Source organism: Castor canadensis, chromosome 8 (genome assembly GCF_047511655.1).
Source record: "Castor canadensis chromosome 8, mCasCan1.hap1v2, whole genome shotgun sequence".
NCBI lineage: Eukaryota > Metazoa > Chordata > Mammalia > Rodentia > Castoridae > Castor > Castor canadensis.
Genome location: NC_133393.1, coordinates 38785849 through 38810737, shown reverse-complemented (window position 1 = coordinate 38810737; position 24889 = coordinate 38785849). Strand labels below are relative to the sequence as shown.

General features: G+C 40.4%; 1 protein-coding gene across 23 annotated transcripts in view; it reads right to left on the bottom strand.

Annotated features, from left to right (window-relative positions):
- Atxn1 (ataxin 1) overlaps window positions 1-24889 on the bottom strand; it is a 383376-nt gene that overhangs the window by 157437 nt on the left and 201050 nt on the right. For 21 of the 23 annotated variants that reach the window (XM_074082859.1, XM_074082860.1, XM_074082854.1 and 18 more), the window contains one exon: window positions 20494-20557. The gene's annotated coding sequence lies outside the window, so the exon portion shown is untranslated. Of the gene's footprint in view, window positions 1-20493; window positions 20558-23865; window positions 23936-24889 lie in introns of those variants that run through there. The other 2 variants (XM_074082850.1, XM_074082866.1) reach the window with 1 other exon arrangement.

The window sequence follows — 24889 nt, the reverse complement described above, 5'->3', positions numbered from 1 at the left end:
ACTGCACACACTTGCACCATGCTGTTTGTCCCCTGTGCTTTGTCCATGTTGCTCCTTTCTACTTGGTAAGTGTCAAGATATCCCACAACTCTGCAAAGTTGGCTACTGACTTAATTCCATATGTTCATTCACACTGGCCCACCATGCTGGGTAGTAATTATTGTTCATATGAATTTCATCTAAACTAATCTGTGAAAAATCCAAGGACAGAGAGTATATATTATATTTATAGCTGTATTCTAGCTTTCAGCACATACAATACTATCTGTAGCACACAACAGGGGCTTCATAAATGTTTGTTGAAAAAAATGAATGAATGAAGATGGATGGATGGATGGATGGATGGATGATATGACTTGATACATTTTCATCAAACCAGTGGAAAACCTTTATATAAATGCACATATATATTACTTTTAAAAAAATTATGGTAAAATACACATAACATAAAATTTACTACCCTGGCCATTTTTAAGTAAGCATTTTAGTGGTCTTAAATATGTCCGCATTTTTGTGCATCCATGACTACTACCCATCTCCAGAAGTCTTAATTTTGCAAAACCAAAACTCTTTGACCACACATATTAAAAAGTATTCTTAATTAGCTCAATGATCTAGAGTGTGGATCACTTCCCTCTTCCCCCCACCTGCTGTGCAATCTCATGTCTTTCATTTATACCTATGAAGTTCTACAATGAGAGATATGGTTAAATGTGGTTGAGCTATGTGGAAAATGAAATTCCTGCCTACCAGTTTAGCTACTAGCTAGCAGTTTGGATCACTTGAAATGAATTTCCTGCATTATTTTCCTACTCTCTCAATGAATCCTATTCCCAGGGATTGTCAGGGGTCAGCTTCACTTCTGGGACTGCTTGGACTTCCTGGAAAGCATGTCTTTTGAAGAGCAGAGCACATGCATAAAATAGTCTAAATATTATACATGAACAACATACTATAGATGAGCAAGACACACATTTTAGAACAGGTTGAAATTTTTCTTCTCCCACCAAAACTAGTCATTAAATCTATGGTGTATCTTATCATCAGTGACCCCGGAGAAATCCAAGAAAGCTGGTACACAGTTCATGTATGTATAGAGTAGCTTTTAACTTTAATTGTTTTCACATAATGATGGCATTTCCAATCTTACAGATAGACAAATATAATACAAAGAAGGAAAAGGACCTGAAAAAGATGGCAAATTATTCCAGTGCAGGGAAGGAGGCAGGTGACTCAGATCCCAGGCCTGAATCTAATACAAACTGCTCCCCAAATATCTTTCCATACTCTAGGCCTCAGGTTCCCATGGGTAAAATTACATGGAATAAATGAAAATTAAGCCAGAGTGAAGCTATTCCTACCATCTCTCCTGTACCAACATTCAACAGCTCTCTGACCTTCTGAAGCCCAGAGTCCTCAGGACAAAAGAGCTGATACATCTGCTATTCTACCTTGTGAGGTGGTTTTGGCTATGGTGACTGGAAGAGCCCCACTTCCTCTGGTGTTCAGCTATTCCACTTCCATTTTGTAGCCTCAGCATAACTTCTTCTTTATAACTGGAATCACTGCTACTGCTTTCTCTTTCACAGTACTCATTACATAGCTGAGAAACCTGAGCAAGGGGCCCCATGCAGCCAGTCACAGTCTCAAGTTCTGCCTCTCAGCTGGGGCCAGCCAGATATCTGAGGCATATGAGGAAGCCACAAGGTCCTTCCCTGAAAGATGCAACATGTCAGTAGCCCAAATGTCAACTTCTTGACTAATTAGTACTCCCCTCACATGTCAGATTTCACCAGCCAATCCCCTGCCACCAGACTTTCTTCTACCAAGAAATTAGTAAACAGCATTGAAAGGTCTCTAGCAGCTGGGCAGAGGGTCTTGGCATCAATACTATCTTTGCATATTCCTTCACTAGGTCAGGTTGACATCTCAAGCCTTAAAGAGTTAATCAGGAAAAGAAAGCAAATAGGCTTTATTTGGGATGTTAAGTGCACAGCAATCTACTGAAATAGAAAGTTAAATACAGCAATGAGATTTCCCCTTGCAATAGAAAAAGAGGGGGATTTAATATGAATGCAAGCCAGACTTGCTGAAAAAGCAGTCTTTGTCCCTTACAAAGCTGCATTTGACTATTTAGAGTACTTAAATTTCCTGAAACAGTGTATGAGAACTGAGACGTGGACATCGTTAGAGGCATCCTATTTCAAAAGCAAGCTTGAGAGAACCAAGTTAAAGAAAACAGATTAGGATCTCAGAGATAAGGTGATTAAGAACATAAACCATGATGCTTCTATGTTATTATTAATTATTATTATTATTATTATTTGTGATGCTATGGATCAAACCCAGGGTCATATGCACTTACCTCTGGTAAGTGAGCTACCTACACCCCAGCTCCTTCTAGCTTTTAAACATGCAAGTGATTTTTGTGTTGCTTCACATACTAGACTTTATATGTCTCCTCCTTCAGCAGAGCTGGAATTACAGCTCTGCTGACAGCCATACAACATAACATCCAGGTTATTTGTTGAGATGGGTGGGTGGGTGGGGTCTCACTACTTTTTATGCCTGGGCTGGCCTCCAACTATGATCCTCTCAATCTTCACCTACCAAGTAGCTGGGATTTCAGGTGTGTGCCACTGTGCCTGACTTGGCATTAGAGTTTACTATATTCTGATTTACACAGGAATGGACAAATGAGAAGTATTTCTAGGAGGGCACAAGAGTTAGGTCTGTTAAGCTGGAGATTTGTTTCTGTTCATCCATATGCTGTGACTCATTATGAGGGTGGCACAGAGCAGGCAGCACTGTTTCCTATTCATCATCTTATTAAGCACTAAACCAAATAAAGTGTTTTAAAGAAAATGGCCACATGGCGGTTCTAATGTTTTTTCTCTAGTAAGATTTTATTTCATACTTTTGCACAAGGCTTTACCCTCCCACTTTTAAAAGTTCCCAGAAAAGAAGACATCCTTCTGTAGACCAAGTCATCAAATAGTGCTTTAAGAAAAGGTAATTTTTCTTTAATTCTTTTCCTCACTCCACATTGAATAGTTGCCAAGACATTTAAATTCTTTGGAAAACATAGAATTCATTTATATAATGAGGTCAAAAGTATTAATGTCTTGTTCAGAAGTGTTAGTCAGCATGAGTTTATATTGGTAAACCACTTTGGAATTCCTAAGTCAAAGATATGAAATGAAAATTAACATTATTTGTTTTAGTGAAGGCTCATGAAGGACTGTGGCCTAGTGGGCCCAGTTAGGAATCAAAAGCACATGTCTCTGTGGTAAAAGAAGAAAAATGTGCAGTACTTTCTTTTATGTAATTCTCTTCCATGGTAAGAGTAAAGAGCATGTCCAAAAAAGATGGACAACACCATCCAACACCATGCAATAAGAGGATATGGGTGAAATTCAACCAAAGGACTAGATGGATGCATGGAAGGATGCATGAATGGATGGATGGAGACATGGCCACCCAGAGAGCAAAGACATATGCTCTTCCATACTGTCTATTAAAGCTGCTTTTATAGAACCCTGCCCTTATCCAAATCATCACTGCAGAAACAGGTTATCATACTTTGAGTCTTTGAATAGAATGTATTTTAAATATTGAATCAAATCTATGAGACATAGATAGGTATTTGCCACATGAATTTGTCTAATTTTTTTAAGTAACTACCTTTGGTAGTGCAGAGAATTTCTAAATGTGTAACAGAATATATTTATTTTTATCAGTTTGGATAACAAGAGTAAAAGTAGACATAGATATTAAATGTGCTTGAAATCAATTAATAAATAAATGGATGAATGGATGGAGAAGTATTGCTGAATCATAGCATGAATGGTTCCTTATGTCCAGGAAAGACTAAACTTCAGACACACCAAGTAAGCATTATTCTTAATGTTTAAGGGCTTTCACTGTATCAAAGCTCTTCCTATACTGTATGCCAAGTTTAGTACCAATGTGTGCCTGAATAAAAGGTAAAATAATCAAAAGGTATTTTTTCCTAAATGCAACCACCAGAAAAGCCTGAGTTTTCTTAGTATTTTGAGTCTTTATAATGTTTATCATATTAGTTGTTGCTCCCTTAAGTATTTATTTTGACCAACAAAGTACTCTTTATGAAAAGTATATTATCTTGAAACTATCTTGGTCAAGGTTGTATATGTTTATAAAAGTCAGCTAACAGTACTGTTTTTTTTAAAGAAGGAAAACACATTTACCTAGTAATTATTCTTGGGAGTATGACTTTCACAGTTGCAAGCATTGGATGTTACTATAAATAAAGAGGTATTTTAAAGATTACTTTCAAATGCAACATAGTCAGTGGTTAAGTTCCATAGAGCATGAAAATATACTCACTGGAGAAGTGGAGAAAAATCTCTTAATAATATGGTTTAGGATATTGTTACAGTAATGGCCCCTTGTATAACATACCTCCCTGCATCCATGCTCACATTAACAGTGGGCTTGGCAGTGATATGTTTTGCATGAGCTATTAATAAATATTACTGATAGCAATAGGAATGGGTACTTGTCACTTTGGATTAAAGTTCTGGTAATAGGGGCCAGGTGTGGTGGTGCATGCCTGTAACACCAGCTACATAAGAGGTGGAAATGGAAGGACCAGGGTTTGAAGCCAGCCTAGGCAAGAAAGTTAGTGAGATCTGATCTCAAAAAACAAGTTGAGTGGTGCATATCTGTAATTCCAGCTGCATGGGAGGCAGAAGTAAGAGATTCACAGGTAGGAGGATCATGGTCTGAGACTACCATAGGCAAAAACACAAGACCGTATCTGAAAAATAACTCAAAGTAAAAAGGGATGGGGTGTAGCTCAGTTGGCAGAGCACTTGTCTAGCAAATAAGAGGCCCTGAATTCAAACTCAGTACTGCTGAAAATAAAAAGTTCTGGTTATAGAATCAAAGGTAAATTCAAAACACATTGTACCTCAAACAATTTACCTGGGTATCAAGAAGATGTGCTCAAATCATCAAAATTATTTGGATGACCCCAAAAGATAGTTCAAATGATGAGGAAGATATTGGTATTGTAGATTAAGGTTGTAAATAAAATTGCTTCATATAATATAAAAGTGGAAAGAAGGAATATTTCTAAATTCATTTATATTAATTGGCAAATAAAACTCAAAATTCTCATCAAAAGAAAAGATGGGCTGAATCTGCATTTGTATATTATGTATAAGACCCATGCCTCTTGATCTGTACATTTAGAGATACGATACCTACCTGAAATGTCCTCACCACCTCACACCCACTAAGATGGCTACTATCACAAAACAGAAAACAACAAGTGTTGGTAAGGATATGGAGAAACTGGAACGCTTGAGTACTGTTAGTTGAAATGTAAAATGGTGCAGCCACTGTGGAAAACAATATGTACTCACTCAAAAAAATTAAAAACAGAATTACCATATTATCCAGCTGGAGCAAGATTTTTCTCACTCCCTTGTTACTACTGAACCTAACTGGCCTAGTTGGGGGTGATGGAAGATGCAGAAAGGACAAACGATAGACAAACATGCATAAAGCTGGGGCCAGGTATGCTGGGCTTTTGGATGGCGACGCACAACAGCCTCATTGCTTCTTTTATTTCTCTTCTCTTTGTTCTGCTTCTTTTCTCTTATTCTATAAAGGCCTTGCTTCTAAAGTTTTTCTTTAAAACCTTGCTTAACTATTCTTTAAAACCTGGCTTCTATAGTATTCTTTTCTGTTCTGTAATGTCTCTTTCCTTAGTCTTGCTCTGTCCCATGTTTTCTCCTCACTTTCCTTTAGCATAATCTCTCTTAAAGTCTTTACACTCAGGCTTTCACTGTCCCACCAGGCTTGCACTGTCCCATGTTCTCTCTTTAGCTTTCTTAAAGTCTCAGTGCTCAGACTTGCAGACAAACAACAGCAGCAGTGTCTAAAAAACACATTAGCATAACTCTTAAAGTCTTGGCCCTCAGACTTGCACTGCCCCATGTTCTCTTTAGCTTTTATTTAGCTTAGCTTTTCTAAAACCTATGTATAAAGTTCTTGGTGCAGACTTGCACTGTCCCATGTTCTCTTTAATCTCTATCATAACTCAGCAGCCCACCAGCAGCATCATTCTCGCAAGCAGCCCACTAATCAATCCATCCTCCACCAAAAAAGCTTGTGTCCTTCTTAAGTGAGCCTTTTATATCCAGTGGTAAACAAGGAGGTGGAGCAACAGTTCTTGGGGGAGGGGCATGACTTGGTAACAAGAGAAACCTGAGTTCCTGCTTCTCGGAATGTAAACAACTTAGGAAAAGCAGTTCTGCTGCATCTGAAGTTGAGGCTGTGCCAAACTCAGCCTGCCAATTAGTGGGCACACTATGCTTATGTCAGATTCTCATAGGCTTCTCATAATCCACTCCCCACACCCAGCAACTCCACTTCTGTGTATATACCCCAAAGAACTGAATACAAGATCTTGAAGAGATATTAATACACCATGTTCACTCACAATAACCAAAAGGTCGAAGCAACCCAAGTGTCCATGGACAGAGGACTGGAGAAATAAAATGTGATGTACACATATGACAGAATCAACCAGACTTAAAGGGAAAATAATCCTGCATTTGCTACCACATGGATGAAACTTTGGGACACTATGCCAAATGAAAAATCTCAAAAATACCAAGTGCTATGTGATTCCACTTCCATGAGTATTTAAAATAGTCAAATTCATAGACATGAATTATGGAATGGAGTTTGCCAGGGGCCAGGGGAAGGAAGAATGGTCCAGTTATTGTTTGATGTGTGCTGAGTTTTAGCTTTACAAGATGAAAACAGTTGAGATTGGGTACACAACAATGTCAATGTACTTCACACCACTAAACTGTATACCTAAGAATGGTTAAGATTGCAAATTTGATAAGTCTATTTTACCACAATTTTAAAAAGTCTCATGCACACATTAAACTATGCATCTCGAAAACTCTGCAACAGTCCTGTCCCTACTCTGTGTATAGTAGATTCACCTATAAAATTGCTCAAGCCAGAAACTTGAAGTGATTCATTTTTGGGGGGCATTACTGGAATTTGAACTCAGGTCCTCATGCTTTCTAGATGGGCACTCTACCACTTGAGCCACTCCACCAGCCCTCAAGCCAAAAACTTGGAAATGTCCCTCTTTTTTATCTTTAACAAAACTACAAGTTTTATATATCTGACATTGAGAATAATACTGTATCTTGAATCCATCTACTTCCCTCCAATGTTACTGCCACCATTCAAGTCCAAACTACTGGTCAATGGCATTTCCTACCTGATTTTCTTGCCATCCTCCAAACTACCCTGTGTATGTTACAGCCTTAGATGACTGCCCAGGCACTTAGTATAAAATCGAATCTTCTGTATTCCCTGTGGCCAGGAGATTTTCTAAATTCATCTCCTGCTCTTTTCCTAACTGCAGTCACATGACTTCACATTTTTGGAATGTACCAAGCATGTCTGTCCACAAGTGTATACATACATTATTCCCTTTGCCTGTGCCATTTCTTCACCTACTGTGCCCTTCTCTCAGTTCAATGCCATCTGCTAAGAAAGGCTCTCTCTACTGCCCTCTCTAAAGTAGACCCATCCTCTTATTCTTTCTTACGTTCCTTTCCTTTCATCCTCATTATATTTATCTCTCTTCTGTCTCTTCCACTATACTTTGAAAGCTCCATGAAGGTGAAGGCTTCAATGCTACACACAGATAAATTTAAAAATTATAATCAGATAATAAAAAGTGTTAAATAGTAAAGCAGGGTAGGCAGTTGGCATGCTATTATAGGCATGAAGGCCTTTTTTGTCCATCCTATCTGAAGTAGGAAAATGACCAGGATGAATATGTAAATGTCATTGATCTTCCTATTCAAAATGTTCAGATAGCTCATTCTAACTTTCCAGCACACAGCTAGTTGTCCAGGCTCAAAACCCTGATTGCCCTTGGGTGATTTCTGTCCATTCTCTCTGCCTGTCATTTCATTCACTATCTTCCCCATTGCTAGAATAAGTCACTTTATCTGTCTTACTACTTCTTCTCTTAAAATAGGAAGTCACTCCCCACTCCAGTCCTTCCTGTATACACATGCCAGATTAAACTTCCTAAACGGTAGTTTCAATCTATCTATTCTTTTCTTTCAAAAGCTCTTGCTACTGAGCCTCTTTGCTTCCTAAGTCCAGAGTTTCTATTCTAGACTGCTTTCCCTTTCCTCCCCAGTTGTGCCTTCTTTTCCCATCACAGGCAAACAGGCAGCTGCTTGTTCCTCAAACATACTCTTTCCTTTCCAGAATCTGTGCCTTTTGTGTCATTGGTCCTCACTGCATCTCCCCATCCTAAGAGATGAAAACAAAAGATCAATTCCAAAATCACTTTCTCTATGGAAATTTTTCTGGTCAATAGTGACCACTTCTATCTTTAATCCTATAGCATGTTTTTACTATTATAATACATCATATCACCTACTGTCTTAGGCCGTAACTACTTGTATACTTTTTCCATCAGATAATCTGACTCTTGAGGTCACAGAACATGGCTTCTGTTCTCTGTATCACCAACACCTTGTTACTCCAAGAGTGGTCTGTGGGTCAATCACATTTCAGTCCCTCTTGTAGACTTATAGGATTAGAACCAGTATTTTAACAAAATTCCCTGGTGATTTCTATGTACTTGACCAAGTTCATGGTAGACATTCATTAATTCTTGACTAGCTGAACTGACCAGGAAAACAAAGTATCACAATCAAAACATTATTTACGTGATTCATGCAAAGATCATAGCAAGTAGATAATTTTTTAGCTGTAAAATTGTAATAAAGCTACATAGATAGCAGAAGGTTCATTTCATCAACCTTATGTATGAGGAGGACAAATGTTATCTTGGCCAGACAAATATCTGACAGGATTTATCTTTTATGAAAGCTGTCAACCTATAGGTGGATGTCAGTAGAAGACCTGTCCCCTACTGTCAATAATACAATTCTCCCATTTCGGTGAATGAGTTGGCTGTGTAAATATTTACATCAAAGTTTTAAAAAGTTTTCTGTCCTTTTCCAATAGACCTATAAAATATGTGCTAGAAACAGATTTATTCTCATCTGACATCATTATAGCATGACTTTCTCCATACTGTAATAAAGCTTTTGATTTTTTTCTATGTGGTAGATAAATCTTAATAAGGAAATACAGACTTGCTATGACACATACTCACCTACTGGAAAGTATGCTTAATTAAGTTAGGCATGGAAAGTGGAAGTCAGGTACAGTTTTTTTCAGAGGGCTCCACACTGTATACTACAGGGTATTAACTTGTGAATAAAATAATCCTGACTTCCATAATTCAAACAGAAGACATGACACATGGGAATGAACTGGACCTCCATCTCCCACTTCCCTCACACATGGGCAGAGAGCTAACAACCTCAAAGGTATGGAATTTCATACAAACTCAATCATATTTTAACACAACAGATATTTTAAGGAATAGACTGGAAACACGGTAGACACAGGACAGGGCTTGACATGCAACATTTCCTTCAGGGTGCTCCACTTCCATTATTCAGATCTCTGTAGCTTTCTACTATCCTTCCTTCCTCAGAACCAAGCTAGTAACAACAAAAGTCTGAAACCTTCTCCAGACTGTTTGCTAATGTTCTCATACGCTCAAGTTGATAATACATCTGGCACACAAAGGGTATTTCCTTCAGGAAGCAGGATAAACAGAAGCCAGGATGGGGGGGAGGGGCTAAGGAAAACAGTATTCAGTTCTGAGGAGAACTGGTGTGAAATGATTGATGCTCAGTTTCAGGCTACTTCACTCCCTTAGTAGTTGCCTTGGCAACCAGGTGACTTGCCAGGTAACTTGGTTTTCTTCTGTACCTAAGCTGTGAGGCTTGACCCCACCCACCCCACCACCATCTTTCCCTTTATCCAGTCCCCTAATCTTTGTAGACACTCCAGGGTTAATTACCAGGCAGGATGCCCTGAAGCGAAGGTCCTGGGTTTGATCCCCAGCACCACAAAAAAAAAAAAAAAAAAAAAAAAAAATTCAATCACTTCAACTTAGATTCTTTCTCTTCAGAAGTATGTCTTGCTTTTTAAAACAAAATTTGGTGGGCCTTGCTGTCTCCAGCCAATCAAGGACCTGTTAATAACTGTGTTAGAACATACCAAAGACAAGTTGAGATAGCAATCTCTTCTATTGCATTCATTCAACTGCCTTTATGGAAAACAATCTAGCAAACATTATCAAGACCAGGTGTCTGGCAGCAGAACACAGGAGGGCCTCCCTCTCCTTCATCCTCACTGTGAGGAGGATATCATTACCTGAGAAACCAGATCTTTAGAAGATATGCCACTGTGGCTGATGTGAAAGGTTTTACCACAAAGTTTGCACAGCACTCCTTCATCAGAAAGCACCATTTGTTTGCGAGTCCATATATAACTCTAGAAAAAGATATAATTTGCAACCATGGGTTTTTTTTTGTGTGTGTGGTACTGGGGTTTGAACTCGGCCAACACCTTCAGTCATTCTACCAGCCCTTTTTTGTGAAGAGTTTTTTCGAGATAGGGTCTCACAAACTATTTGCCAGTACTGGCTTCGAACGGCAATCCTCCTGATCTCTGCCTCCTGAGTAGCTAGGATTACAGGCATGCGCTCCCATGTTTCGAAGCTATGAAATTTATTATAATTGCAGAACCTGGAAACAGCTAAATGTGAAAACAGGCCTATCTCAGATTAACTCTCAACTCAAAAGAAAGTAATGCATTTTAAATTAAAAGTAGCCATCTTCCCTAATTAGGAACCTATACTCCAAGGACAATGTTACCATATCAGTTTCTCAAATACTAAATGAAAAAAAAAAAAAGGTGTGAAATTTCCAAGTTCTAAAACTTTTAAAAGTTCTAAACAGCCTCTCTTTTTAGATACACACATTTTTAGAATGCAAGCCTTTTTCTTCTTCTAATATGTCAAAAAGTGAAAAGAAATAGAATGGGCTGATCACTGACCCTGTGATCAGAGAGAGCTCTGCCTACAGATTTGCAGATACCAACAGCAATAAACAGTCATTCTTTCCCTCTTGCAAGTCAGGGTGAGAGCCAAAGCCAGAACCAAGAGCAATAGCAGAATACACATTACAAGAAAGATGAGAAGAATGACTTTGAACCTACTCTGTCTGCCACACCTGATACCTAACCAAAGATGAACAACACTTTCTAAGAATTTGTGAGTAGCTGTGATCATGTGACCTTCTTGCACTCTGGTTTCTTTTGACCAAATATTACATAGTGAGATGTGACGAGAGGCCTGAAACAAAAGGCTCTGTAAGTACTATATCCATTTATTTTAGTGCAAGCTCCTCTCAAAAGTTCAGCCAATGGCTAGGGAGATGTTTGGGGCAGGCAGAGTCCCATTTATACCAACGAGTTTAATCTCACATGTGAATTTTCCAACTCCTGAGTTGAGAAGAAACGCTAAATACCAGCAACATGTTTACCTTCAATAAACAGCCAATGTCTTCTCAAACAAAATCTGACAGGATAGAGATCACTGTTCACGCTAATGGAAAGTGATCAAAAGCTCCAAGATTCTTTAGTTAGCTTATTCTGAAGCCTGTTCCTGCTTTAGTTTCTATACAAAGTACATCAAAAGGATATTGGTATCACTGGAGAATTCAAAATGCTTGGTCTCTAGTGCTAGTGAGAAACTATGCTTGAAACTATAGGAAAGGAAGAAGAGAATAATAAAGCCTACTTCCACCTTTCCCTGCAACACAATACATAATGATCTATAAATAGTTTAGTCTGTCTGTTCAAATATACACCTCCTGGAAAAAGACAAAGGCCTCTGAGCAACTTGCTATTTCAAAGCAATTTTATGCACAAATCAATCTAATGGACCATGGTGGTTTTATGGGTATATGAGAGGGAACTGAAATGACCAAAAATGCCACGTGCCTTCCATGTCAAAAAGGGCACTCGCGTCATGGAGAGCAGCACCTCAGGTGTCAAAGAGGGTCAGCAGGACTGTCTACCCAACAAGGGCAGCCAAGGGCACTAGAGGGAAGGAGAGGGTGACTTCAAAGCACTCTTGGTTTTCTTCCTGCCCTATGCCCAGAGGCACCTCTTCACAGACCCATGGAGAAAGCAGAGAAGAAAGGCAGCACATCCTTAAGAGCTCTCCTCTCCCCAACAGTGTCTCTCCAACTTTGTCCTTTATACACAGTAAGGACATTGAAGGCTCATGCACCCCTGAACTGAGGGAGCCCAGGCACTCACTCTGATTCCTTCGAGCTATAGACTTACATTATGTGTGAGCTACATACAACTTCAACTTCTCTAATTAGACTTCTTCTGCCACAGAGAGTGGTACCTATGAAAAGTGGCATGACAAACAGTCCCCAGAAAGTAAAATGGAAATGTAATCCCAACCCTTCTCTTTTTCCTTTCTCTCAAATCAAAACTGGCTCTCTCTTGTCAAATCAAAAAGATTGTGGTGTGCAGTGGTCTTGTGGTGCTTTAAAAAAAGTGTCAGCTTGCAAGAGTTTTACCAACTAGCAAGACATTATCACTCATTTCGCAGAGCCATGGGGAGGTGGAGGCTGATAGTGAGGCGCTTTCCTGGCAGGGCAGGAGAGAGATGGTTCTGAGGAGCCTCTTTTATCAGCAGTTACTCAGCAACCACACTTTTCATTTCACTTCTTGCCCACATTTAAACCTCTTTATCTCCACTAGAGGGCCACGATGGAGATGAAATTTCAGCCTGACAGTTCTGCTGCTGATTTTAAGATGTGATCCTAAACCTCAGGGAGGGAAGGCTAAGTAAAAAAGCTGGAGTCAAGGTAACTGTTACTCAGAGGGGGCTTGCCTCAGAAGCCTCAACTCTGAATGTCACTGTTATTAAAAATATCTCAAACATAGGACACCTTCAACTGTCACTCAGGCTCAAAATTCAGTTATCTCCCATTCCTTCCCTCCCCTTGTTTCTTATATCAAAATAATCACCCCATTTTGGTCACATCATGCTTTGCAGTGTCCCCCACTTCTGTGCCTCCATTCTGCTACCACCTTATCTCCTCAGGCAGGCCCCAGTCTCTGGTTTCTTCACTATCTCATGAGTTATGAACCCAGCTGTAAAACTAACCGCATCAAAACAGCAACTGCCCACCTCCAACTCAGGGCCCTCCCTATAGTACTGCCCTGTCTACTCCAAACTGCACCAGCAAAGCAATCACTCCATCCTCTCCATTACCACTGCTCCAGACCAGAAATGAAGTCTGAAGACATGGGGTTTTAGCAAGAACTGAGCATCCAACTAAACTGGATTTAATTTGCCCATGTCCTTAAGACTTTCCATTCACCATTGCTAAATAACGTTAGCTATATTGTTAATTTTATTGATGCTCTTCTAATTTTACTAAATATCTTTGGGCTAGACTTCATTTTCCCAAGGCCAGGATTCCAGACTGCCCTGAGTATGTGCTATGATACTCTCAGAAGTGAGTGATTAATAATTCCTATGATCGCTCATTCTTTCATCCTACACGTATTCCCTGAGCACCCACTATGTGCTGGGTAACAGGACTGGGATGCCAGAGCTGTATAAAAAGATAAATGCTATGCTTAGAAAACAGCAAGTGACAAGTGTCCCTTGCAACCCAAAACTCTGAAGCACTTAATAACAGCCATTAATGTTACCGCAATTCTTTAGTCTTCCTCTCTTCCCCTGTGATCCTGAAGGAGGCCTCTAGATGGTCAAATAAAAGACCAAAGCCACCTGCATTGTGGTGCTATGCATAGCAGACACCATAGGAGTGAGAGATGAACTTATTTTGGAAGCTACTGAGAGTTTGGGTTGATTGTTTCCACTATAAAAACTTATCCTATCCTAACACAATAACTTTCAATTTCTCTATTATCACTGTTTGGCAATGAATTCATGTACAATAATGCCTTCTGATACTTCTCACATTTTCTGTCCTTTTTTTCTTTATGTTTCCTTAATGTTGCCTATAATCACGCCTTGCCTCGTCAACTAGGCTTGAGTGTACTGAAGACAGTAACTTTGGCTTTTGACTTTCAGGGCTCTCCTCCTCATCCTTCCACTCACTCCCTTCTGTCCCTCAATTTCTCTCCAAATTTAGGAGTGAGCTTTACTCAAGTGAATTACTGCTTAACTCATAATTGATGAGTCAATTCCTTGTGGGAAATCATTCCCAACATATAATGACAACTATTTATCTTTAAGAACCAACACCACTATGCAGGCATGGTTATTACAAGGAAGTAAATGCAATCAATGGTTATAGTATTTCATCTGTGACCTCAGGCTTCTGTGTCACTCAGGGCTAATCAGAGGCTGGCTTGGTAATTATTTCTTACTTATTTGTGTTAATCTCAAGGCTTTGGGGCCTATTTAATGATTTAGGTCTGGGCTTCTAGGATTCTCATTCATTCATTTTTTCATTCACACAGTCAGGCTCAGAGAGGCAGCAGAGAATAAAAGCTATGGAATTAGACCAGCTGTGAGACCATGGGCCACTTTATCTCCTATCTCTCCAGTTTCCTTGTCTGTAAAATGAGAATTAACAGTGTATCTTGGATAGCTGTTGTGAGAACTACATGAGTTATTATATGTAGGACATTTAGAAAGTTATTGTAGGTATTTAGAGCAGCTCTTAGAAAGTTTTGAATGACTGGAATGCTGGTATTGTTTACCAGCATCTACTACCTGGCAGATATCAGAGAAACAAGGCTGAATGACAAGTTGCCTCGTTGCCAAGGAGTTTACAATCCAGTAAGGGAGATAGATATGTAAACAAATGAGTGATTTGGAATATTAAGCAGGTATGCAGGCATACATGCATGCACTGTGCACATAGATACACACACATACATGCACACTTATGAGGGCATACTCACACACTCATGCAACTACGGGCAACTGGGGAGTGACAGACCAGGAAAGGGCCTCTTGCACTTGGTAGGGAAGCTGACACAGCAACCTAGAGACCATGAGGGTGAATCTGAGTCTTACAATATGAATAGGTGTTTGCCAGGCAAATCAGGGCACAGTGGATGTCTGGGCAATTAAGGGTGTGAGCAGAGGCACCAAATGACATTTATCCATTTAGTCATTCAACAGATATGTGTCAAATGCCTCCACTGTGCTTGGCGCAGTTTTAAATACTGGCATACAGCAGTAAATGAGGCTAATCGGGTTTCTGCTTTCACTGGCCTAAGGTTCTAGTTAAAGAAGCAAACACTAAGCCATCAATGAACACATATGCCCAAGAACTAGAAAGAAAATGGGGGAAGATGGCCAGAGTGAGCTGGGGGGGATTGTCTGCCTGATGTGGACAGAGCAAGAAAGGAGCACCACTCCCACCCCTGTTTTCTCTGGGGAAGGTTTTCCTAAATCCTGTGGCTTCTTGCCCTTCCCTTTCCTACCCCAAGGGTGTGGAGTGAATTACTTGGCTAGGAGGCTAGAGCCAATGTGGCCCATGCCTCCCCTTAGAAAGGGTTAACTTCCCTAGGCAGAGTTAATCTATCAACTCTTTTTCCCTCTTTCTTCCCATAAACAGGGCTCTCAGACTCAAAGAAGGAAGAAAGACACTCAGGTTCTAAATGTTGAAGGGCTTCCCCTCTACTTTCTCTCTCTTTTCCCTCTATTGCTCAGGGCCCCAAAGCAATATATACAAAAAGAGGCAAAACAGGACAAATACAAAAACTTTCCTAAGTACTAGGACTAAACTGGGGAATCAGGGACTACAGAGGTAGTGAATCCCTTTGGCTCTCAACCTAACTACAACCTTTTAGTTAGCTGTTATCAGTCACACAGTGCATTTTGGGTTCTACCTGTCTTATTACTTTTTTGTTATTTTTCAGTTGGTTCAGAAGTTGGGAAGGGAACAGAACTCTTTTAAAATAAAAGTTTTTATCAAACCTTTCCTCCCCCAACAGACCTCAAAACTAAATTGGGAATCACTACCCTAATCTATCAAACCTGTCACCTTAATGAAAACTCCTTCACATCTCTGACTTAATGGCTCCAAAGACATTGCTAGACAGAGAAGTCTGGCTCTGAAGACAAATGCAGTGACAGGGATTACTGGGGGGTGGGGAGGGAAAAAGATATCTCAGTGCCAGCGTGAGAGCGGGTACATAGTTCATGGTGAGTAGCCACAAAGAGGTAGATGAGGAAATGAGAAGTCTTTAGATATTCTTACCTTGTAACTTTATATATCTACATTCAAAAAATGCTAGAAAAAAAATTTCTTGAATTTATCTTTGAAAAAACTTAAAAATACTTTCAATTATTTACACACTTGAGTCACAACATCCTTGGGAGATAGTTGAGAATATAATATTGTCATAAACAAATATCATGGTCTGGTTACTATCCACAGGGCTCAGTTCTGAGCATTAGAGAAATTTTTTAAAAAGATGAAAAAGAAATATGTGGTTCTGAATGTTGAAGAGCTTCTTCTCTACCTAGAAAGACTGCTCAGGCCCCCAAAGTAATACAGTTATCACAAGTGGAAATACAGGGCAAGTGTCAAATGAATGGCAAAGATTTTCAAAAACGCTTCCAGAGCTCAGAGGGAAAAAGCATTGGCTGAAACAAGAGAGCTTACAGTGGTTTCATGACAGATTTGATAGATGGGAAGTAAAAGGGCATGTTAAAGCTCCAAGTGCAGAGTGGTGGAGAAACTGCAATAAGAAACTCTACCCTGGTAGAAGCTCCTGGTGGGAAGGAAATGGGCACCGTATGTCTTTGTACAGCCTACTGCACCTGGCACCACGTACTGTAACCTATGAAATGGACACTCTGCCTCCCTGGGTCTCACACTGCTCCTTGTCACTGCCCATCTTCCCGATAGGAGCAGCTGACCACTAGAAAAGGGTCTCCCCACTGTGCAGATGTGACACAGCCACCCTGCTACAGGGAGGGGAGGAACAGCACAAACTCTCCACCTATTCCTGATTGCTGAGGCAGAGGTGCTCAGCTCAGCTGGCACATCTGAAGCCTGCAGAATGGTGCTACCCATGTCATCTGCTCCCTCATCAACTTCCAAGCTGGATGGGGCCAGAGGCAAGTGTTAATAGCAGGGGTAGATAGCAGCGATGACAAACACATTCCCCACACTATCGCAGGCCCCAGGAGAGAAGGCAGGGGAGGAAAAGCAGAGTAATGAAAGGGGGTAACAAGGCTGTGCTCGCCCTGCCCAGGACACACTGGCTGCCACGGGCATTATATTTTTCTGGCTGCATAGACATGTTGCTATGGAACCCATACATGCTATTCCACTTGGCCTCTAGCAAATAAAACACAGTGCTCGTAAGAGTGTTTCACTGGTTTCCCTTAAAGGAACACCATGGATGGTGAGTGCTATTTGAGCTCAGAAACAAGAGCGGCATTGTTGCCAGGACCCAGCCTGCTGTGTACTGTGGAACCCAGTGACTCATGTTTTATGGGGTATACATGCATGAGCTGCTTTTGGCTATTTCTTTTTTTTTTCTTTGAGTGCTGGGAATCAAACCCAGGGCCTCATGCATGCTATTCAGGTGCTCTACCACTTGAGCTGTGCCCCCAGCCTCTGAGCTTCAATTTGGAGAAAATAAATCTCATGGCTTCAGTATGTGTTTGGTTTCCCCTGATTTGGTGAAAAGCAAATGGCTTATAATATTTTGCATAAAAATTTGATGTCTTGAGAATCAACATCAAACTACCCATGACCACATCTGGGAACCAAAGGTTCCCCAAGTGTTCTACATGAGTTTAGGTGGTCCTTCTGGGTCCTTCTTTCACCCTTTACCATTTCTTGCCTCACCCCTCTCTACCACTTCATTCTTTACCCAAAGAATAGTACAATATCCGTATAGAGTTTGGCATGTCTCCCCTTTCCTAAGGCTTTTTAATTGTCCCATAGTTTTAGTCTAACTAATTTTTAAATTTTTTCATTTATTTTTGGCAGTATTGGGCATTGAACCCAAGGCCTCATGCATCCTCGGCAAGTATTCTATCACTCAAGCCATGACCACAGGCTATTTGTTTTCATTTTGTTTTTGAGAAAGGTTCTCACTACCTCTTTGCCCAGGTTGGCTTCAAACTTAAAATGTCCTGCTTCTGCCTCCCAAGTAACTGGGCTACTTAATCTCTCAATTCCATAGAAACCTTTGGATTCCCCAGAGAGCATCATTCTCCAAGTTCCACATGATATTGTAGCACACTCTAGGGATACATCTTTTGGGCTTTTCTTGGATAAGATGAAGAAATGAAAACCCTAAGTCCAGACTTTGCTATAGTTTGGGTTTCAAATGTACCCACAGGCTCATAGGTTAAAGGGTTGGTCCCCAGTCCTTGGTGTTATTGGAAGCAGAGGTGGAGTCTACTAGAAGGAAGTTAGGTAATATGGTGGTGTGCCTTTGAAGGAGATATTGGGATTCAAACTCCTTCCTGTGTCACTGTGATGTGACAGCTTAATTTACTATGTATTCCCCTTTGTGATGTTCTGCCTGGCTACAGGCCCAAGCAATGGGGCCAACCAACCATGAACTGAAACCTCCAAAACTGTCAGTCAAAACAAACCTTTCCTCTTTGTAAGTTGGTTATCTCAGGTATTTTGTCACAGTGATGGAAAGCAAACTAATACATACTTTGAATGCATACACATTGCTATGAACCTGGCAAAGGTAGACAGGTGAGATCAATATCAGAGTGATAAACAGAGGATCCCTCAGTAAGTCACTGTGTTCTAAATTCCCCTCAGCACATTGGTGGATACCAGACTACCAGACTACCTCTGTTTTGTTTGTTTGTTTGTTTGTCTGTTTTTTTGGTGGGACTGGGGTTTGAATTCAGGGCTTTATGCTTGCAAAGCAGGCACTTTATCGCTTGAGCCTCACCTCTAGTCCATTTTGCAATCCCAGGCTATCTTTGTATGAGGATGAGACACTTATCAAGTTCCATAACAATGATTCCAGTTAGCACAGAAAAGTAGCTCATGTTTGTTAAGAAAAAGCAATTTAGTTGACAAACATGATAAAATAATGGACACAGGCTCTTAATGTTTAGACCAATCCTTAGATGAAAGAAATATTTTACAAATAAGTATCCCTAGCTCACCAACCTAAATGAACAGGACCAGAGCACAGAATTCCTTGAAAGAACCATGGGCAAGTCCACCTTCCCAAATGTCAATGGAGGATCCTGTTCTTACACTGGTCTCCATCTCACTGCATGACTGCATTCTTTCTATAGAGAAGAGATGTTTCTCGGAAAGTCTCAATGATAGCAGCTCAAGTATACACTGCCGTACAAGAATCCTGTTGGCCATTACTATGAAAGTGCAGGCAGCCCTTGGGTGGGGAGGAGCTGGGAATGGTCTGCGGCTGGCCAGCGCACACCTGCAGGTGTGCTGTGATCTCTAGCTGCAAAACAGATGCGCCACCCAATCTCAGCACGTGATGATGGGGCCCTGCAAAGGCGGTGGTTTGGAAAGAACACAAGGGAAAATACGCCCTCTGATACAAGGTCCATCACAGAGGCACTGTGGGTGCACCCACTGTGCCAACCCCTCCTAGAAGTTGCAAAGTCTGATTACTAGGAAGTCAAACAGTCAAACAGCACCACTCCTGACATTTGCTTCAGGGGAAAAGACGGTTACCGTTAGTTTATTTGTACTACATTAAAGTTGAATCACCTATATAAATCCATGCCCTTGGAGAAAAGCTATGGATACAAAAATCAGCTTTGTGTAGAATGAAAACCGTGCAGCTGGGCATCAAATGCCTCTCACATTCCTGGCCCTGCCACTCTCCATGAACAAGTGACTTGAAGCCCCCTGAGCCTCAGCTGCCTCATCTGTACATGGGCCTTTGCCAGACAGGCTTAAAAATCCCATCTACTTTTCATGTCCTATCATTCTTTGTCATGGTATTCATCAGTTAGCACAGCCACGTGAACAAAACAGATGGTTTCTCTTTGCTTATGGCCAGATCTCTGTACGCCCATCACTGAAGGAAAGAAACTTCCTCTTTCATCCTCTCTGTGAGCTGAAAAAGGTAACATAAACAATAATGACAACCCATGAGAGGCAAAACTGGGAACTGCAGAAAGAAATAGCAGAAAAAGCTGGATATGGTAGTGCATGCCTATAATCCCAGTACTAGGAAGGAGGATCATGAGTTTGAGACTAGCCTAGAATACATAGTGAGACACTACCCCCAAAACCCCAAACAAAGCAACAGCAGACAAAAAGAGAAATGGCAGAACAATCTATAAAGAAAACCATCCTTTCTAAGGGGCCCAGTGATAAGAAGAGTTGAAGAATAGGAGAAAATCCATCTTGCTTCCCAGTGGAAAAATACTTCTTGAGAACACATGTTACCAGACACTTTTTCTTGGAGCCTCACAGCATTAGATAAACTTTTGATAAGGGTAAAAATATATGGTGGATTTAAAGGAACACTCACCCTCTGCAAACAGCACGTTGGTTTCTTTTCACCGAGAAAATTTTGGTCTAACTTCTTTGGAAAACTAGAAGAGAAGAAAAGATTTAAGAAAACAATATGAGGTTCATTTGTTATGTCAGCACAGTGAGGCCCAGGGAGAAGAAGGAACTCCACCCCCTAGCTCTGTGGCACCTAGTAGGCACACAGTAAACATCTGAAGAACGGTGGATGTTTGCTCATTTGGCTGACTACAGGAATTTAAAAACAGAGCTCTAAACAATCAGTGTGCAGAACCAATCACATGCATGATTCATTTGCCATGAGATGCATGGTACATCTGGTAAATAATTTTTAGGCATCCCTTTTAATGTCTTGTCTGGCATGCCTACCATAGGACCAACTAAAGATGTCCGAATAAATATTCAGAGGCTATCCCACTTACTGAACTTTATTCTTTCCCAAATGGTAGACCCATAAGTCTGTAATTAGGATCATATGGGAACGTGGACTTGACAGAGTGGTTGGAGACCACCTATCAAGCCGGCTGAGTAGTCCCGTGAGAAGGCTATGGTGTCTGAGATACTGACTGGCAGCTCAAGTGTGGGAAAGAACCAAGATGAAGTGAGTGTGGGGCAGAGGAAGGCTGAATGGTAGAGGCAGATAAGAGAGAGATACCAGAAGACTGTTTTAGGAGCTCAGCTCAAGATTCCACTGTTGAAAACTTCACAGACTGTTTTAGAGATGCCTTTGTAGGTCTAGGAGGGGATGTGAGACAAAGCTCTTCCAGCTCCCAGAGTCCCACTGGCAAGTTTCACATGATACCAGAGCCTCTGGGGTTCATTCTACCAAGTGGAAGATGTCCACTGCTTTTCAGCCCTTTTCCGAAAGGAAGGAGATGGCATGGCCACTGGGGCCATGTGTAGACTCTCTTCTTAGAATGTCCCACCAGCCTCAGTTTCTCAGTATCTGAAAGGCATGTCTTAAAGTCCCATGTGTTCAAGGGATACCCACTGTTCTCTCAGATTGTCCTAGGACAGGTGAGGCCTCTTAAGACAATGTCATTCTGGCTATCAAGAATGCCATGGCTTAATTGAAAAGACAGCTGGAAACGATGCAGGCAGTGAAAGATGGTACATGTTGGCAACACCTGTGATACCATCTTCTTTTTAAAGCCACACTTCATAATCCACTCACACACATGGACCTTTTCCTCCTAATGACAGACAAGATGTCTACAGGATGAATAATAAAGACCACAAAAGCAGAGTTCAGCGTCAGAACCAAGTCTGTGTCTCAGCTCTGTCGCTTCCTACCTGTGCTGTTCTAGTGATGGAAACACTCAGCTCTTTCCCTATTTACATAATGGCAATAATAATGCCTGTTTCATACATTGTTTCCAGTTCTTACTGTAGCACTTGGCACTTAGAAGAGACTTAATAAAAAGAAAAGCCTTTATAACTATTTGGCCCAAGACATTTACATATCTGTAACAATAGGAGAGGCTCAGAAGATATTTTCATAATTTTATAATTTCTCTTAATGTGAGTACCTGCACTACATTCTCTTTTTCCCTGTGCCATCCCCAAATTAGGTGAGACAAATAAGAATAAAATACAATTGCTTACTATAGAACAATTAGATAAAAAAGATGGGGAAAAAACCTGAATAACAGAGATAAACAAAAGGAACCTTATAAACATTTTAATAAATAAGGCTCTTGACTCTCTTGCCTACCCAAGGACAGAAAGTATACTGTACACACTTACAGAAATGAATTTGTACATATGTACACAATTTGTTTACAACATACTGAGTATTCATATTATTTTGCTGCCTGATAATATTTTATCAGCTATATTGGAAACCTCTTTTAACATCAATGAATCTATCTACATCATAATTTTTAAGGACGGCAAGAGTATTGCTTGGGAAGAATGAACCAATAAATATTTATTTGTTGAATTTACAGAATCTACCAAAGTATCCATATTTATGAGCAATGACTACACACTGTGGTAGCATGTGTGTTCTTTCTCATCTACATTTTCTTCAAGATCCAGAGAGGCAGATTGCATAAATATAATAAGCCTTAACAGCAAAAAATTGTTTTGGTTTGAGTGGGTGTATCTTAGAAGAATACAAACTAACATATATACCACAGAGAATAAATCACAAATCACAATATTCAGTGGGCATCCCATGTATTGAAAAGGGACACAATTTTAAAGACTAAAGTTAATAGTAGATAGGGTTGCCTATTTCAGCTACAAAATTGTAAGTCTGAAGTTACGAGTGTCCCTGTTCTGCCCAATCATCATGGAATTACTTAACAATACAGATAGTGGCAAACTGAACATCGTAGAGTCTTGAATAGCCCTAGAAATTCAGTCATTGACAAGTTCAAAACCTACGAAAAGAAAATCAGGACTTACAGCATATTTAGAAGGTATCAAAAGTGGGAATGTTTCTACAATGTCATTATTTCTAGTCTAATTTTCTTCTCAGAGAGAAGTCAATTATGTAAAGCCTATGTGATATGGTTTGTGAATTATATAACATGTCCCTGTCCTCCAATAAGAAAACTGTGCCACACCTCTAACAGTAACCTGCAACACTTCAGGAAAATACCACTTTTGAGGGAGGCTGGGGGAATGCGTCTATCCCCACAATCGCAGAGGGTGTGGAAGCAATTCCTCCTCTAGCTACAAATGCAGCTAATGTTTTCTGAGTACTCCCAACATGGTTCCCATCAGCAGGATGGAGGTAGAGGGGGGCCTAGCAGGGAGCAGCAAAGGAAGACAGGACACACTGAGGCAGCAGAGAAATACCCAATCAGGTACCTACTGAAAAATCACAGAGACAAAAGTGGAAAAGACAAAGTAGAGAAACGAAGTTTGATTTGTGAATCCTGAGTCCACAGGAAATGACATGAAATCACTGAGCTCTTGGCACACTCCCTTCCACACATGTTCCATAATTGTTTCATCCCTAGTTTAGCTTATGCAACTTTTAGGAAGAGTGACAATTTTTGGTGGGGGTCATGCTGTTAAAACAATGTTCTACTGTTCTATTTTGACTGTGTGGAAAAGAATCAACATTGGGAGATAAGAACCCAGATCTTAAGTTTCAGCACTGGACAAGATCAGAGAGAGCCTCTTGACAGCTTGTGCCAGGGAGCTGCTATATCATGGAATATGAACTGAGCTACTTTTCACAAATCTTTTTTGGATGGTACAATTCAGATGCTGGTGAGATGCTGCTTGATCTAGCAATGAACTTCTTATAGGGACAGAGGTTTTGCTTTTCCCAACTCAGTTGGCAACTGCTTTCTCCATGAAGTGAGGAGCAGTGTGTTGTATATTGTCCATTTTATGCATTCAAAGATAAATTTACCTTCAAAGGGTCCTCTGCATCCTTTGAAGGTATTCATGGGATGGGTCATAACACATCTTCTACAGCAAACCTAGCCAAGAAAAGCTGTGGTTTAGATTCTAACATCCATATCCAGTTATGTGTCTCTGGTAAATATGACCAAGCCAGGAAAACTGTGCTGGCACTAAAAGTCTCACAGTTGTAGTATGCTTTGAGTCTACTGATTTTTGAGACTTTCATCTTACCTTTTGCTATAATTTGCATCTAAAGGACCATGTGTTGGAAACTTGGTCCCAGAGTGGTGCTGTTGGAGTGGTGGAACCTTTAAGAGGTAAGGCCTAGTGAGAGGTTCTCAGATCACTGAGGATGTTCCCTTGAAGAGATTGTGGGGCCTCAGTCCCTTCTTCTTCCCTTTTGTGCTCCCTGTTCACGAGGTGATTAGTTCTGCTCTGTCATTCACTGCTTGGCCATAGGCCCAAAGGAATGGGACTAATTGATCATGGAAAGGGGATGGAACCTTCCAAACTGTGAGCCGAAAGAAACATTTTCTCTTTAGAAGTTCATTATCGCAGGTGTTTGTTACAGTGGCAGAATTCTAAAACACCAATGTATCATCCTGAGAAAGCATCAGATTCCTTACCAGTAGTTACTCCCATTTACTGAGTGGCTGATTTCTGCTGACACATTTTTATCTATTATCTGCAATCCTAGTAAGATCTCTGTCAAATGGGTTCTATGAGCCCCATTACACAGATAAAGAAAACAAGACTCAACCAAAGTAACCTATCCAGATCACATAACTAGGATGTTGCTTTTAGCCAAAGAGAAGAGATAAGTTTCCTAGCAATACAAACATAGGTTTTTACATTTAAGACTCCATACTTAGGAATTCTGTCAAACACAAAAAAGTAAGAGCTTGCTTTCACTAAGTAGGCAGTCATTTCTTTTTCAGGTAATTTTTGGGAGTAGCAAGCAACAATGCTAGGACAAAAGTTACCCATGGCATTTAGTGGAGAGGCGTGCACTAGCAGCCCAATGGGTGCGA